Below are 18653 nucleotides of genomic sequence, written 5' to 3' on the forward strand. Positions count from 1 at the left end.
GAAAAAAAAACCCAAGTAAGGTCATAGAAAATAGTTAAAAAAAAAGTGAACAATTATATTTTGCATTGCACAGCATTAGGTATTAAATAACATACCCCCAAAAAATCTCTGCATTATGCGTTCTGAAAAAAATTGCCCTACGTGCCAAATTGCTGTGTCAAGTAAAAATTTTCAAAGACACTGTCGTACTTGTGTGCCGGGAAAGCAAATATGTGCAACCAAACTGTGCTCTAAGTGTGGAAAAAATTTTTCTATTGCCAACTTCAAGCGACACCAGCTTACTTGCAAGAGCACTGGAACATCTCTACCGCAACCTTCCAAGCGAAAGGTAGAAGTAACCTCCCTCGATGCATCGCCACCTGCCAAACGCGTCAAGCTGGCGAAGAAAGCAGACCGATTTGCGTTTGAGCATTTATTAGAAGACTTTAACATAACATCAGACAGCTTCTGCGATGTGCGTAGTTTTCTGGAGAGCGAGCGAGCTAAGATAATATCCATCCTCAACGATGCATTGGCTACATACTCCACTAAATTCTATGCTGTGCTATGCTGCAAGTATAAGAAACCGTCTGATGAAATATATAAATTCTTCCATGCCACAAAAGCAAAAACACTGCATCAGGCAGATGTCACTGACCTCGACAGCATCTACGACAAGTTTGTCGAGGAGCTTGTGGCAAAGCACGAGGAGCATCAGGCTGAAGGCTCGGGCGGTTCGCTGTGTGGCGACCCCCACGAACTTTGTCTGACACTTAACAAGTTCCTGCCACTGGCAGGGTCTAGCTATATTGCCCTGCCACCCGAGGTTGAAGCAAGGAAAGCTGTTCTCAATATTCAGAACAAAGACACCAAATGCTTCCTCTGGTCGGTGCTGGCAGCATTGCACCCTATACCTAGGGAAAACAGTCCACGCCGTGTTAACCACTACACGCAGTATGAGTCGGAACTGGAGGATGCAATGGCCGGGATTGCCTACCCTGTAGAAGTCTCGCATATTCGCAAGTTTGAGGTTCGTGCTCGTGACTTGTTGGGCCTACAATTAGCCATCAATGTTTACGGTCTCACCGAGAACAAAAATGAGGTCCACCCCATCCGGGTGAGCAACGTGAGCAACAACAACGAGGTACGAGAAATCAACCTCCTGCTCATCAAGGACGAAACCCATCACCATTACACCCTTATCCGTTCCCTCTCTCGGCTTGTTTCGACCCAACGGAGCAGTGATAGTCGCCACGTCGAGGTGTGTCGCAGGTGCTTGTCTATATTTCATAATCGAGAACAGCAGGATTACCGGCGCATCAGAGGACCCAATATTGCTGCTGAGAAGCTAGCTTGCCACATGCTCTATTGTGGTACCAACAAGCCTGCACGAATTATCCTGCCCGAACCTGGTGCAGTAGAGTGCTTTCGCATGCACAGTGCTATGGTGAAGCATCCTGCCTATATTGTAGCAGATTTCGAGGCCTTTCTTCAACCTCTGTCTAACTGCGAGCCCAACCCCGAAACATCCTCTACCATTCCTTTCCAAATCCACGAGGCCTCGAGTTACTCCTATGTTGTGGTGTGGCGAGACCAACATATTGCCTCCGAGCCCTATGTGTATCGCGGTCCCGACCCGGTCAAACACTTCCTGGAGAGAATGCAACAGGAAGCCATCAAGATAGGGAAGGTGCTGTTTGCCCCCAAGCCCATGCTGCCTCTGTCTCCCAAAAACAAGCATCAGCACGAAATGGCTCTAAATTGTCTTGTTTGCAACTCGGTCTTCACTGACGATAACAAAAAGGTCCACCACCATGACCATTATGGGAGCGGAAGCTACATTGGCCCGTGGTGCAACAGATGTAACTTGAGAGCCAGGGACCCGCGCTTCATACCGGTCTTTTTTCACAATGGCTCGGGATATGATTTCCATCACTTGGTTACACATCTAGGGTACGACAATGCGAGAATCAATGTCCTGGCACAGAACGAGGAGCATTATATTAGCATCAGCAAGTGGGTGCCGATCCCCAACTCAAGCAGCAGCATCGAGCTTCGGTTCCTCGACTCTCTGAGGTTCCTCCAGGCAAGCCTCGATGCTCTTGCTGGGAAGCTCAGAGACGACCAACTAGCCATTACTACATCAAGTTTCCCGAACTTAGATGTCGCACTCATCAGACGTAAAGGGGTCTACCCCTACGAATACGTCACAGACCCTTCCAAGTTCGAAGAAGAGTTGCTGCCTCCCCAGGATAAGTTCTACAGCCAGCTGAGAGGTTCAGGTATTACCGACGAGGAGTACAAGCATGCTCAGTCTATGTGGGTCGAGTTGGGTTGCCGAACTTTCGGTGATTACCACGATGCATACCTGAAGCTTGATGTAACGCTTCTTGCCGATGTGTTCCAGACGTTTCGGGCGACTGCGATAAACATTTACAACCTGGACCCTGTATATTTTTACAGCCTTCCTGGACTGGCATGGTCGGCCATGCTCCTGCTGACTAAAATTAAACTTTCACTTATCTCCGATAATAATATCATGCTTTTCATCGAGAGAGCTATCCGGGGCGGCATGGTCCAAGTGTCGCAACGCTTCGCACACGCCAACAATCACCACATGGCCACTGGTTACGACCCCTCCCAACCATCAAGCTACATCATGTACACTGACGTGAATAATCTTTACGGGCACTCCATGATGCAGCCACTCCCAACAGGACAGTTTAAGTGGGTTGATCCTTTATACCACGACATCGAAAAAGAGTGCGACGAGTTTGGGTTTTTTGCCGAGGTGGACCTTGACTTCCCCGAGAAGCTGCAGGATACATTCTGTGACCTTTCGCCTGCTCCGGAAGTCAAGTGTCCACCTGGCTCGGATCAACCGAAGCTCGTTATGGACTTGGAGCCCAAAAAGCGTTATGTGCTACACTACCGGAACCTCCAGTGGTTAATGCAGCAAGGGGTCTCGGTCAAAGCAGTTTACCGCGTGCTCTTGTTCAGGCAGTCTCCATGGTTGAAGCCGTACATCGAACTGAACACCAACCATCGCACTGCTGCCACTTCGGAACTTGATCGCGATTTTTTCAAATTAATGAACAATGCGGTATTTGGGAAGACCATGGAGAATGTGCGAAATCGCGTTGATGTGAGGTTGGTGACGAAGAAAACACAGTGTCGTCGACTTGTTGCAAGCCCGCTGTTCAGGTCTCGAACAATTTACAACGAACAGATGTCTCTGATTCACATGAACCGGGGCAAGGTGCTACTCAACAAGCCCATCTATGTGGGAGCTGCAGTTTTGGATCTGAGCAAGTTGTGCATGTTCGAGACATATTACGGCATACTACGTGCACACTACAACCACAATATCTCGCTCCTCTACACAGACACAGACAGCTTGGTGTACCATGTTCGCACGGCCGATGCGTATGGTGATATAGCCAAAGTTCCAGCTCTTGTCAAGCTCTTCGACACATCGGGCTATCCCCAGCTAAACCGGTATGGAATTCTGCCCCGGAACAAAAAAATACCCGGCAAACTCAAGGACGAGAAAGACGGGGATGTGATTGTGGAGTTTGCTGGACTTCGTGCCAAAGCCTATGCGATCCGGGCTGAGGGTTCTGTAACAAAAAAGGCAAAGGGTGTAAGCAGGCAAGTGGTTCGGGAGCACCTCAAGTTTGAGGATTACCTCGAGTGCCTCAGAACAAAATCGCCCATTCTACAAAAAGAGCATCGTATCCAAAGCGTCGATCATGTGCTTACAACTAATATTGTCAGGAAAGTTGCTCTGGATGCACACGACGACAAGAGGTGTATTCTTGAATGTGGGGTCCATACACTTCCGTGGGGCCACTATCGCCTCCAAACTAGTAAGACCTGCCCAGAGTGTAACAAAAAGTAATAGGCAATGCGAAAAAAAAACAATTTTAATTTACTTCCACTTCCTCGATTACATGCATGCATGGCACAGCAAAATTAAACTTCTGGAAACTGCTAATTGCAATTTGTACTTATATATATAAAATTCCACATTTCTTATTGTGTGCTATTTTTTTTTTATTTATTTAAAACTGTTCAGTTACTCTTTCATTCTTGACGTCATACACAAATGTTTTCTCTGCAATAAGAATGACACTGCACAGAGTATCTGCAGGCAAGGCATCGTGGAACTCGCATACAATCTTGATGTTGGTACGATCGTTGACCACCACTTGCTTCCTCTTAGATGTGTTGATGACGGTCATGGGTCTCCGTGCTTTGAATTCGCTGGGCGCGTAGTACACGTCCACGCTTTCTTCGGTCACGCGTTTGTAAGCCGTGTAAGCTTCGTAAAGTTTGAGGTAATCGTCTTTGGTCATGTCGAGGTTGTATTTCTCGCGCGGGAACACTTCGTTCCTACCGTTCTTCAGATAAACGTTCTTGATCTTGCAGTCGTCGAACTTGCTGGAATCTTTTTCCTGATTCTTGTCTCTCCCGGTCTGAAAAAGCACTACGACGAAATCTGGCATATCGAACTGTATGTTGTTGAACTGTGTCGTCACGTCGAATTCCATGTGACTTCCCGACGCCATCTTCTGCACGCACTGGTAACCGTGAAAGTGAATCGGCACCTGCGGACTTTTCAAGATCTCCGCTTTGTACTTGAGGGCGTAGTTCGTTTCGTATTCCACCACCGGCATTCTCAATTCCATGCTCCGGATGACGCATTTCGCTGCTTCGGGTAAAGTGTTGGCTATCGGCGTGGTGCCGTCCGGACCCAAAGTAGCGTATCGCATCAGTGCGTCGTTGTCGTTGGCCGCTCTTCGAAACGTGATCCTCAGTCCTCCCTTCCACATGATCTCCTTGTAGTCCGAGAAGAAACCAGGCAGCAGACGCATGGGAAAGAGCACCGTGTGACTTCTCGTCGATATTTTGGTCCCGGCTTCGAATCCCCCGGCCTGGTAGTACGCTGCGTCCGTTTTGGATAATTTCAACGTTCCCACTGCCGTCGACGTGATGCCTGGATAATCTATTCTGTCGATGACGGTGTTGTGTTTCCTCACCTCCACCTGCGAGAACAGGTGAGGCACGAAGTTGTCCACGAGTATCAAGTTTGCTGCTGCGGGAAACGCGTCTCCGCTTTCTTTCTTCACCACGTCGAATTGAAGGTAGAGGTCCGCTCTGTGAGGATGAATGAACCCGTCGCCTACGTCCACGTCGTATTCGATCTCCCTGTTCGCTTCGTTCAGATTGGCGAACGTGCGACGGTTGGGAGGGAAAGATTGCAATTCGTAACTTTCGATTTGCTCCATTCTACATGTGTGGTTATTTATTATACGCTGATCTCCACGATGGCCGTCGTAGTGGCACCTGCGAAATCCACCACGTCTCCTTTCTCGTTCGTCACCACCAACTCTATGTCGTCTATGCGGTTGCGACATACTGGAAAATAGATCGGCGAAGAGGGCGTGTAGATGATCGGTTCCATGAACTCGGAACTTGGTTTGAAAGTGGCTATGATTCCCGTCTGCTTGTGACTTCCTAATAATCCGTCCGAAGATTTCGTGATCATACCTTCCGCCACGTTGCAGTGTACGTTCAGAGTCTCTATGGCCAAGAATTTAGGAATGTTGGTTGCTACGTGCTTGATGCCAGCTTCGAGTTTTGGGTGGTTGTTCTCGAAACCTAAAAGCTCTCCCATGGTGCCCAGGTCCACGGTCTCCGTCGCGGATAGGATTTCCACTCTGTGCGTGACCGAATTTTGAGAAAAGTATGTGCCTTTGGGTAATTGAGCTTGCAAAGTGGAAAGATTGTATTGTCCTGGCGTGACGACGATGTGTTCGCTTCCGACGCTAATTTTGTTGTTGTGCTGCGTGACGTTAGGTATGAGGTACATGCTGTAGAATGCACGCAGAGCCACGGATTTAGGATAGACGATGTCGTCGTGCAGCGTGAGTTTCAAGATTGAAGATTCGCTCTTGAGATGGAACACGCCCATCCTAGTGATGCTGTTTGAGGTTCCACAATGCTTTCTGGAAATCCTCGATCGTAGGGTTATTTATTTTAGAGAGAAACGCGAGCACGGAGAGGCAGAGATGACCGCAGTTCACGTCTCCGAAATCTTGAATGCGTTCGTCGTTGTAGTATATAGAGGTTTTGTTTGTTTTCAGATAATGAATTAAATTTGTAGGTGGAACACCTCCGAAAGAATCGAAAACGAATGCTTTATCATCATTTTTGTGGTAACATATCCAATGCGTGCCTGGATTTTCTTGACCGTCCAAGTTGACTACTCCGCATTCTCTTCTTTTAACGCTTGAAGGTAACGAGTCGGACATGAAAACTCCTCTGAAGTGTTTGATTTGTAACGGTCCGATCAGAGATTCAATGTCTCGGTTGGTGAGTGCTGTTGTTTCTTTTTTTTAAACTTCTTCATCACGCCCTTCCCCCCTTTCTTCTCCATGGCCAGGTTGTGACGTTTCTGTTCTTCCAACTCGGCCTTGTTCTTCTTCGAGTCGATGACGGTTTTCGCGATGGCGGCACTTCCACCGGCCAAACTTCCAACGGCCCCCAATGCTGCTAGGATGGCCGGGATGCTGAATATGAAACCTCCGATCTTTTGCTGTTTCCGCGAACGCTGCAATCTTTTCATTTGAGGTGTGCTGAGCAGCAATTTCATTCCGTGTCCTTTCGACAAGCAAGAACGTTTCTTCTCGCGTTGTTTCTTGGTGAGTAACCCATCGAGGGCACCTAGATTTTTAAGATTGGAGTATGGTATCTGGTACACGACACCCTTGGGCTTCATGTTGATGCTCTATGTGTTATTTTCACGGTATGTTATTTATATATATATTCTGAGATTTTTTCTTGTGTAGTTTTTTTACGGTATGTTATTTATATACCCCACCCCAATTTTTGTTTCGTGTTCATGGCGATGGTGGTACCCAGTGCGGCGACCCGTTCACCCAGCGATGCGTCTCTGCTCACGAACCTTTCGAAAGCTGCATGCTCCAATTTTTTGTCTGCTTCGTGACGTGCGTCCAGATCCGTCTGCGTGGTGTTGTAAGCGATGTCGTGATCTTTGCATGCCGCGTCCAACGGATTCACACCCTTGTCTCCTCTCTCCAATCTTTTCTCGAGTTTGGTACCCGGTCCGCAGTACTGGTAGCCAGGTAGATGCATCTCGAAAGGTAACTTGTTGATGATGTCGTTCACGAGTCCCTTTCCTTCGGCCACGTTCCAAAATTTCGGAGGCAGCGTGTTGATGATTTTGATCAGGTAACCTATGCCCTTGTCGTCGTTCACGATGAAGTTGGAAAGTTTCGTGCTGATCATGTCCACGATGCCAACCTTCTCGTTGTAGAAATTACGATTGCCTGCATTCTCTTCGCCGGCTATCACCAACAATCGGTCCACGAGTTTCCTAACGTCGTCCACCCAAACGAATTCTTTGGGTAACGTGTTGTAGCGTTTGACGCCGCTGCCTGTTTTGACCTGGTTCCAAATCGGTTTGATGAGATTCCTGTACTTCTCGCCGCTGCTCGATTTCACCCTATTCTGCGAGGCGTCGTTGTTCTGGTACAAGGCATCCGTCATGATCAGAATTTCCTTGTAACTTTGGTAATCTTCGTCGGTGTAATCTTTCGGCTGCTTTTTGGCAACGAGTTCCCACAGTCCCACCGTACCCGGATACCTGTTCCAACTATCCTTGTCGCCTAAATTGACTTTAATGTCGTTGCCTTCGAAGGTCACCTTCGATTTCCCAATCTTCCACACCACACCGCCGCCTTCGCTGGTTTCCATGCTGGGATACAATCCGAACACTTCATCCTTGTCGAATTTCCCCGTGCTCAGGTAGTCTCGTGCCAAAGGTCCCAACTCGATTTTATCCGAAGACGTGCTGCCTATGGCTCGACGTCGTGCCGGTGCATCCTTCAGTTCGAACGGCGTCGAAGGAATGCTCGAAATGGGTGTGGGTACGGCGTAACTTTTAGCTGCGAGCGGTACGAGTTCGTTGATCAAATTTTTATTTTGTTCCGTGACACTTTTAATTTCTTTACCTAGACTGCTGATGGCATCGATCACGGGTTGATCCTGACGTTTCTTCTCTTCGTAGAATCCGCGATTCTCGGATTTCCAACCTTTGAAGCGTTTCGCGAGGTAATCGCGAAGCTTGAGATTTTCGTCTTCGATTTTTCGTTTCGTCATGACGTTATTTATACACGTCGTTTCTCACAACGTTGCAACGTTTAGAAAGTCGTTGATTTTGTTTCTGTATTTTCCGTCATTGGGTTTCCTCGTCATGTCGATCGTCGCGAATCCGAAATCGGCACCGTTCCAGCAAGTAGAGCAGCAGCGTTCCGAAAATTGATTGTAGTTCATGTCTCCGCCTACGTAGTCATCGTACGCGTGCTTGAGGTTGGTGTGATCTTGACGAAACAAACATATGAAATTAGCGTTGTCGCGTACTAACTGTTTTGGAATTTTGGAAAACGTTTGAGCTAGGTAAAAGCAATCCATTTCTTTGTGACGACCTTGCGTGAAAAAGTTGCGAATTTCATTTTGATTTTCCAGGATGGCGTCGTCGAACACAACGACTGAATTTTCACGACAATCGTCGAGTGGTTTTATTTCCGAGGCGAACGTTGCAATGTCCAGACCATCGTACAGTTTCATCAGTTGCTGGTATTTGGATTGCTCCAAACTTTTCGAGAACACATACAGGTGCCTGTTCTTCCAATCTAACCAATTCGGTGCGAGGAGAAAATTGTCCACGAGCAGTGTCGTTTTCCCACACCCCGAAGGACCTACGATCAGACAGCGGATGCTGTCGGGAAGCAACTTACCGTTCTTTTTTTTTCTCGTTTGACTTTCCGGATCCGGTAGACGCTTCACCACGTTCCACGTACTCACAAGATCACTTCGTTCGCGTCGATCCAACTCTTTTCCGGAAGTCCCAGCCATTTGACAAACAGTTTGTCACCTTTCCTACGCAATACTTTCTCGATGAGGTACGTGTCGGGGTGTTTTGTTTTAGAGAGTTCCTCTTCGTAAAATCTTCCTTTCAAAATCTCGCCGCTACTATCTTTTATTATATACGTGTGTCGGTTTCCGGGTAGAACTCGAACCACCGTAAAGAGTTCCGTGCTCCAATTTTTTGTGAATCCCTTCTCGAAGGTGCGTTTGAATTTGCTGATCCTCACCTGGTCTCCAATTTTGTATTTAGCTTTTTTTGTCGTGGGTGTGTACTTTGGACAGTAAACTGTAGAAATTAAACGCTGCTCGTCGGACTTGGTAACGTCGGCTGGCTTCATGCCTATTGTTCTGTGTACCGTATCATTATAGGTGTCGACGAGTTCCGGCAGGATGTCGACCCATTTGTAATTTCCCCGAAGCGTGAATCGTTTCCACATGTGTGTTTTCAAGGTTCGATTGAATCTTTCCACGATGCTGGCTTTGATGTGACTGAAGGTCGAATAATGTTGAATCTTGTGTTTTTGAATAAACTTTTGGAATACGGCGTTGTAAAATTCTTTACCGTTGTCCGTTTGCAGAAACCGTGGTTGTCTGCCGCCGCTTTCGCGAAAAATTAATTTGAATGCTTCCGTGACGCATGTTCCCGTTTTCGCCTTCAAAGGTAGAGCCCATGCGAATTTCGAAAATGTGTCTATGACGGTGAGGAGGTACTTGTTGCCCTTGTTCAATTTATGTACGTTTTTCAAATTGCCGCTACTCATCTCCACGAGGTCGCTTTGCCAGAGGTCGTCGATGCCCTTGGTTACCACAGCCAAACGTTCGTAGTTACGGCGTGCAGGTTTATGCAATTCTTCGACGATGGCTTGCCTAGACATTTTTTTTTTAGAGATTACGTTTCAAGAGAAGCACAAGCGTGATGGGATTCAAAGAGGGTGGCACTTCGCTCGTGTTTTGAATGATCAGCTTATCGCCGACACTCACGTCGAAAACGGTAAGATTTTCGTCTTCGTGTATTTCATATATGTTGCGCGTTTCGTTCCAACGTGCCAGAGGAATGTTTCCTGCTTTCTGGACACCACGATTCGATATCAAAGTCATGGTGGGAACGCTAGCTTTTCTACCGTGAGACCAGTACGAAAATTCGTTTATCTGAATCGTGCCATCGAGGAGAAACTTGTAGTACGGATGATAAGGATGCAACATGTACAGTTTGTTACCTTCGACGAACGTGGAGATTCTCTGTTGATTGGGTACGCTGTTGATTTCGATGGCTTGCAGAGAATGCAGTTTAGCGAATTTAGTGTCGACGCCGAGCAGATTACTGTGAACTTGTCCGAGTTTATTTTCGATGGGCAGCAAATGCTCGATTATGGTATCCGTTACGGCAGACAACGACGGTTTGATTTTCACTTCCACGTTCAACTGCTTGTAGTTTTCGTTGAGTTCTTGCAACTTGGCACCGAAAGAGGCCAGCGTCGATTCCTGCGTGGATTCCAGCACTCCAACTTGATCTCTGATGTTGACGACAATGTTCTGAAGGTTCTCGACTTGATTCAATTTCGAGCTCTTCTCGGTAAGATCGTTCACGATCCTTCGCATCTCTGTAAACTGCGTGTGAAGGTCGGCGACGCTCTGCGAAGTGGGCAGCGTCGACACCAGCGAACTAATTTCGTCTCGAATCTGTTCCACGTTCGCCGTTTCCGTTTCTAGTCGTTTCAGCATTCGAGATATGTTTCTTTTCAAAGCGTGCAATTCTTTGGAGGTGGGGAGATTGGCCACCCTACTCTCGAGATCGCTCAATGAACTTTTGATGTCGTTCGAATCGGATAGTGCCGTCACCGCCGTTTTCAATTTTTCCAAATCTTCGCTCAAAGGCACGCTCGTCCGTAACGATTCCAAGTCACCCTGTATGTTGTCGAGTACGTGATGAAAATGAGCGAGATTCGTTTCGACGTTCAAATTTTCTAAATATTCGATCTTCTGCTGAACCGTGCCCAACGTGTCTTGAATGCTCGTCAACGCTCTTGCTTCAGCGTGAATATTTTTAATTTCTTCGTTGATCAATTCCAAGGACGCCTGAAGCGTAGCGATGGTGGTTTGAATGTGTTCGAAATCTTGATAGGCCTCCAATTGAATTTTTATGTTCGCGACGCTTTTACCGATGACCTGCAGTTCGTCCGACGATGGTAGGTTCGTCATTGTATCTTCCAAAGTCTGCAACTTGGATTTAATTTCTTCCAACGTGCTGGTGAATTCTTCTTGTAATTTGGAAACAACGACATGCAAGCGTTCTGCGTCTATATCGTTCACGACGGTTTGAAGTTCAGAGAAATTCTTTTCTATTGCGGAAGTTCGTTCTTCGATTTCGAGTTTCAATTTTTCCAAATCTTCATTTTTCGATTGAAATTGCTGTAATTTGGCCAAATCATTTTGAAGCGAATCCACGCTCAACTGTATATTTTGAACGTTGTCGTAAGAAGGTACGTCGACATAATTTTTTATCAGCGTCTTCAGTTCGGAATCGATTTTCAGAATGGGGTCGAGACATTGCGTTTGGAGCGTAGCGATTTCCGACTCTAAACTTTTGTTTAAGGTCTCCTGCAAAGCAATCAAATCGGTCCTCAACTTCTTAACTCGAATGTCCAACATGAGAATCTCTTCTGCGTGGTCTACACGCTTGGTGTTGCCGAAAATGTCGTTAGGCATTTTTGGTTAACAGTTATTTATAATAGGATAAACGATTCGTAATTCTACAAAGAGAGGAATGAGTTTGTCGTAATCTCCGAGAAGTTCCATGTAAAGATAATCTCCTGCAGAAACATCGTACGTAATGTTAGAAAGCATCTTGTCGTGCTTGATTCGAAAAATATTCTTGCCGGTAGAAATTTTGATTTCGCCTGCGTTTTCCGGATTCACGGTGATTTGAAGTTTCCCGTCGATCGGAATTTCGTAGAAATGTAAATTGTTATTAAAAACATAAAACATCTTGCCCACATCGTCATTCAGTTTCGTCCAAATGCTGTTGAGATGAACAATCAGTAAACCATTGAGTTTAGATAATACGGAAGGTAAGAGGTTATTGAAATTTGGCGGTGCAGTCTCCATGTTGATCTGTTTGCGGAAGCCAAAAAGATTCATTGTCCTTGTTAGTTATTTAAGAATACGGTCAAAGTTTTTTTTGTAATAACAGGCAAAGTTTTTTTTGTTTGCTTGCGTCACAATACAGGCACGCGCGCGCGCGTGTGTGTGTGCGACACATTGTTCCCGAAAAAGGTTTACAAAGGTCACGATATATAAACATTTGGTCCCACAGTTGGAAAATTACGATAAGGTGCATTCATCCTTCAAGGATGAGAGAGTGCATTCGTCACAATACACGCGCGCGCGTGTAAAAATTATACACCGTGAAAAGCTACGACGAGTTGGAAACACTGCTGGTAGGGTTAACATACACCATAAAAGGCTACGCCTCGCCCCGAGTTGGCAACACTGATTGTGAGGTTAACATACACCGTGAAAGGCTTCAAAATATCATATAGTGGAATTTTTGTGGGTTGGCAACACCGACGAGTCTTGAATTATTATTTGAGGCTCGAATCATCATTTGATGCTCGAAATCATTATTTGAGGCTCGAAATCATCATTTGATGCTCGTCGGTGTTGCCAATTTCTATTTGTAGGTTAGCTTAGCCAGTAAAAGATCACATAGTGGAATTTTCTTCGGATGGGTTGGTAAAACCCGAGCCTCAAACAAAACATCCAATAGAGTTGCCAGATGTAAAAAGGGGACAATAGGTACCCCTCATAAAAGGCTACAGTAAAAACCCACAGTGTCGCCAACACTAGGCCCCCAACAGTATTGCCAGACATAAAAAATACATGGACCCCTCAGACCCTTTGATGAAAATTTACAGTGAAAAACCCAGTAGGTTAACAACACTGTCAAAAAATCTACGGTAGTGTTGCCAGATGTAAACAGGGGGGCAATAGACCCCCCTCATAAAAAGCTACAGTAAAAACCCACAGTGTCGCCAACTCTGTGCCCCTCAAAATATACATCATAAAAGGCTACGACGAGCCTCAAATGATGATTCGAGCCTCAGTGAAAAAAACCCAGTAGGTTAACAACACTGTCAATCTACGGTAGTGTTGCCAGATGTAAACAGAGGGCAATAGACCCCCCCCTCATAAAAGGCTACAGTAAAAACCCACAGTGTCGCCAACACTAGGCCCCCAACAGTATTGCCAGACATAAAAAATACATGGACCCCTCAGACCCTTTGATGAAAATTTACAGTGAAAAACCCAGTAGGTTAACAACACTGTCAAAAAATCTACGGTAGTGTTGCCAGATGTAAACAGAGGGCAATAGACCCCCCCCTCATAAAAGGCTACAGTAAAAACCCACAGTGTCGCCAACTCTGTGCCCCTCAAAATATACATCATAAAAGGCTACGACGAGCCTCAAATGATGATTCGAGCCTCAGTGAAAAAAACCCAGTAGGTTAACAACACTGTCAAACTACGGCAGTGTTACCAGATGTAAACAGAGGGCAATAGACCCCCCTCATAAAAGGCTACAGTGGGCCCACAGTGTTGCCAACTCTACCCCTCAAAATATACATCATAAAAGGCTACGACGAGCCTCAAATGATGATTCGAGCCTCAAATGATGCCCCAGTACCGGGCCACTAGGTCTACTACAGTAACTGTTGATCAATATGAACGAGAATTTTTCTAATGAGATTTGTGCGATATTAATGTGTCTATTAGAGAATTGGGCTAATTTTTTTTGTAGGAACTATTTCCATATTTAGTATTACTATAGCTGCCTTTGTATATACATTGTGCTGAATAATTTTTGCCCCAATCGGTGCTAAGAGGATTTTATTTTTGTAAGTGAATGGTTCTTGTAATGTTAAAATGCCATTTTTTTTTTATTTTTGACAAAATCAAACATTCCTTAGTGGCCAATTTTTTTGCCGTTGAGGTTTACTTGTGCAACTCTTATGTATTGATTTTGTACGGGAGTCTTGCTACCTGGAAGCACTGTGGCCATTCTTTATTATGAATGAAAACCACCCTCCCATGTGCTTTCGCAAAGTCAGCATAAATCTCATTTACGTCGAGGGACTCACCTCGCCGAGAAAACACAGACTCCAATAACGCTTATAACTCATTTATGTCCGTTGGAATGTTGTTTGACTTGAGTATGATTTTATCCACCACCTCGGGGTACAGAAAAGTAATCGATTTTTCCTTTTCGTGTTTATTTCTTATTAAGAGTCGCAGGGCAGTAACTAAGTTGTCCTTCTCTTCCAATCTACTCAGTCTTAAGATTTTCTCGAAGTCATTGTAGATATTTTTTGGAATTATGTTTTGGCTCTCTTCTCCACCTAAACCCGAAGGCAGGTCGAGGCGCAGCAACGTAGATGGAGGGTGAAGTAGCTGAGGGTGGCTGAAATTGCTGTAATCTCTTGATGGGAAGAAGGCCCGTGCATTGGGATTCAATTCCGACGTTTCGTGCTCTGGGGTGGTGGAGTAGGCAGGAAAAGGGGGCCTTGCTTTGAGATCTTCGCATCCTTCTGAAGCAGTTTCTGTTTTTTCTTCGTCTTTCCAGCTATTTTCTGTCTTGCTGTGGGATGGTAGGTTCGGTTGATGTGTGATAACTGAATAGGGTTTCTTCAGGAGGCGTTTCTGGGGGAGATATCAGTGTGTTCATCGGTATGGAACTGTCACAGTGGCGTACGCAAGGGGGGGGTTACGGGGTTTAACCCCCCCCCTTGAGCTTTTGAAATATTATGAAAAATGCTGTGGAAAAAAAAAAAATGACCAATTTATCACTGTCAAGGACCTGCGACAGTACTACTACTACTACTACTACTACTACTAATAATAATAATAATATAATTTGAATTATTATTCCCATGCAGCACGGAGAAAAGGACAGCATTCCAAACACGCGTCTTTAAGAGTGAATGCCTTGAAAATAAACACGAATTCTTGAAAATAATGTATAAGGGCAACTATGATTTTAAAGAGAAAAAAGTTGTTTTGTATCTCTGCTGCAACAATGTTCAATGATCATTTATTTTTTTGTGTGAAAAATGAGCATTAACTAAAGAAAGTTCTTGGTTCTTTGAAAGCGGCTAATGTATAGACAAAGGCTAGGCCGACAAGAATAACTCAGTCACTAGTCCACCTTCCCGCGGCACGTTTGAATTTCTGAATTCAAACGACAATAAGCTTAATTATTGTAAAATGTTTTGTTGGTAATAACAGTGAGACAATCCAGATGTGAATTATCGGGGATATTTATGCAGGGACAAAGCCGGAAAAATTCCAACCAATTCCGGGAATCGAATCCGGATCTCCTGCATGCTTGTCAGATGCCCTACTGACCAGACCCCTGCAGCTTCTTGGATGAGTTCCGTAATTTCATTATTTCAATTTTTTTAAATATATTTTCTTGTTTTTATGGATTTTCTTCACACTTAAAATGTCTCATCTCGTTAAGTAGACAATTATTTCGTAAGAAAGAAAAAATGCTCTAGAATTTGTTAAAAATCGAATTACTAGAAATTAATTTAGTTTTATTGCTTTCATAAATACTATATTTATGTAGATCTCTACTACTTAATAGTAGTAGTGGTATTAGTAGTATTACTAGTAGTAATTCAACTAATTAATTAATTATAAGTATTATTAATTAATTATGAGTATTATTATTTAATTAAAGTATAATAAAACAATGGTAATGTGAATTTGGAGAAAGTTTTAGATATAACCCCCCTTGACGAAATCCTGCGTACGCTACTGAACTGTCAGGTAAATTAGTGAATACGCTGAGAGGAAGGCTGGGTATTTTTGAGCCAAGGAGAGGTTTGATTGGTTGTGTTGGTTTTGAGGGAACTTGTTCTGTTAGGTATAGGTTATTCTTCAGTATGAAGTTTAAAGGTTTTTCATTATTTTCTTCGGGAAGGATAGGGGGGGTCAGGAAGTTCAACATGTGCTATGAAGGAGTTGAGATTTTGTTTTTTCCTTAGGTTATCTATTTTAGTTCTTTAGCAACAGCTTCAATTAGTTGAATTTTCTTTCTCTGTAAACAGCTGCTCTCATTGCATTTCTGCGGAGATGGCTGGGAGTGTTCCTTATTTTATTTCTCCTTTTTGTCTTTAGGTCCATAATTAGTCCTTTCAATCAGTCTTTGTAGTTGCAACTTGTGAGTTGGACAGTCCTCGCCATTGCAGTCCTTTTTTCTTCGCATGCAGGGAATACATACTCTGGGTTCATTGATCTTTGGGCATGTGTCTTTCTTATGATTATTAGCTTGTCTACAGTGTGCACAGACTTCGCTTCCCTTACAATATCGGCTTACATGTCCAATATCAAAACACCTGCTACATCTAGGGACCACAATGTAATCCTTTATATCCAGGGATAAAAATGGGAGAAAAATTTTTTGGTTTTCAGCAATATTTTCCATAAATCAGGCGCCACTTTGAACACACAGTGGCAACTTCTTTGGACGTATCTGGTACAGGTGACTTTTATCCACTTTGGTTCGAAACCGGTCCTCCAATTAAAAATGATGGGTATCATTCCTGTTTAGTTTTGTGCTTTGAAGGGTGTTGAAATGCGAGCCCCCTTCTTGGGGCATGTGTGGTTTGTTCTCTCATAAGTGAGGGCGTGAAGAAACACTGTTCTGCTGACAGTTCAAAGTCACTCACTTTGCAAGGGAAAATAAAACGGAGGGCAATTCACATGGATCAGAATTGACAATTCCTATGTGTTAAAAAATCAGTACTTACCAGAGAATTTCGTCCCTCCAACACATTTTCACGCACTAACGCACATACACAATATAGCCTTCACAAACTTAACACAAAACAATTTCCGCATGAACAGAAAAGAAACGAGTAGACGGAGCACCACGCACACGTGACTGCTTGCTTCCGAGTCACTCAACACAATCCCAGAAATAAGTACTGATATAATATGATTCTTGGAGAGTAAACCACTTTTTTCTTTCCAAATTAATAATGCATATTATTAATATCCACAACCAAGATGTTTATTCTTTATAATCTTGTTTTTGCTCGTTCGGTGTCATCTTTTCTTTAAGTACATGCCCCCCTGTACATTCTCCTCCCGACTTCAGTTAGAAAAAAAAAGTAACATGCATATATTAATTTTAATAGTTCCATGTTGCAAGTGAGTTCCTAATTCTGCTGTTGTTTCAAATCTCTGTTTAAACAAGGATTCACAAACAGAAATAAAGTAATGAAACTTTAGAGCATGGCCATGAAGACTTTAAATTATAGTGCGAAGTTGGGATACATGTCGGATATTATTGTTTTTGAATGAAATCTGGCAATGAATTTCATATTGAAGTTCCTTACAAAAATTTTGGAAAATATGTTTGGTGCTGTTAAGAGTTTCTTATCTTTCAAATGCTGAACGAGAGAGAGAGCGAGACTAAGGGAATTAGGACCCATGTGCCTCTTTGCCTTAAAAAGAAATTAATAACATGTGCAAATAAATGCATGGCATATTAGCTGCAACACACAGAGCACAATGAACTAAACAATTTTTTTTCTACAAGTTTCTTTATTTTATTTCAGAATGCCGTGGTACCCCACTGATGCGTTCATGGTCATATGAAAAATTTGAAACTTAATAAAAATTTAATTTCTTTTATGTTTAATATTCCTTATACTTCCTTCGCTTTCACATATTCAGACTCGAAATACGTCTTCAAACACAAGACACAGATGTTACGGGATGTACTAAGCTACAAAAAATTGTTAATTGTATAAGAATTCCAAACTCAAATTTGCCTATTCGACTTCAGGATATCTTATCTTGCAATAATCTTTCGTCTGTCAGATAGATTGTTCTGCAAAGGACACTAAAAGAGAGGGCCTCCCCCATGGCACAGTGGTAGCATCATTGCCTTGTAATGAAGGGGTCCTGGGTTCGATACCCAGTGGAGGCACAAGTGGTTCGGATCCCATTTTAAACTGTAGGTCTAGTCCCAATTAGCCTTACTGTGCATAAAGTGGACTTAAAACAGCAACTCAAACCAAAACACTAAAAGAGTAAAGGGATTTAAACTTTTTTTTTCATGCAGCTTTCCTTTCCTTGTTCGATAAAAATAAAATCTAAACTGTGAAAAATTTGCCTTAGAGCATTTATAATTATGTATAAATTCAATGGGATTTGGATTAATAAAAGTTGCAATTTGTCACGTCTACAGAGAAAAATTCATGTAGAATTCACACAGAATTCCCAGAGCCAATAATTCAAACAGAATTACCATAATTCAAGCAATTTCCAGTGAGTAGCCTCCCTGTTCCATTTTTTTTCATGTTAGGGCAACTGAAAATCGCCATGGGCATTCAACATAATCTACTTCATCATTGCAGTTATACGACGCACATTTCTAGAAGCGATATCGGGCGGAGCTACGGAGAGCATGTCCTTGACGACTAGCCAATGGAAGGAGTGCAACGTTGTACAGTTAAGAATCTGTGGCACGCAACTTAACGCTATGTTCTGTATTTCTCTTGCGCGCACGAAGTTTTCATAAAACTCACCACTTTAAGGTTCATCACAAGATGGGACACGACAATTTGAACCTGACTGTCCAAGTTCCATGAATTTTCGTCGCCTACAGCCGGAGTTATGGTTTCTCGAAAAAACATGGGAAACAACAT

This window comes from Lepisma saccharinum, unplaced genomic scaffold (assembly GCF_977018435.1).
Source record: "Lepisma saccharinum unplaced genomic scaffold, izLepSacc3.1 HAP1_SCAFFOLD_493, whole genome shotgun sequence".
Lineage (NCBI taxonomy): Eukaryota > Metazoa > Arthropoda > Insecta > Zygentoma > Lepismatidae > Lepisma > Lepisma saccharinum.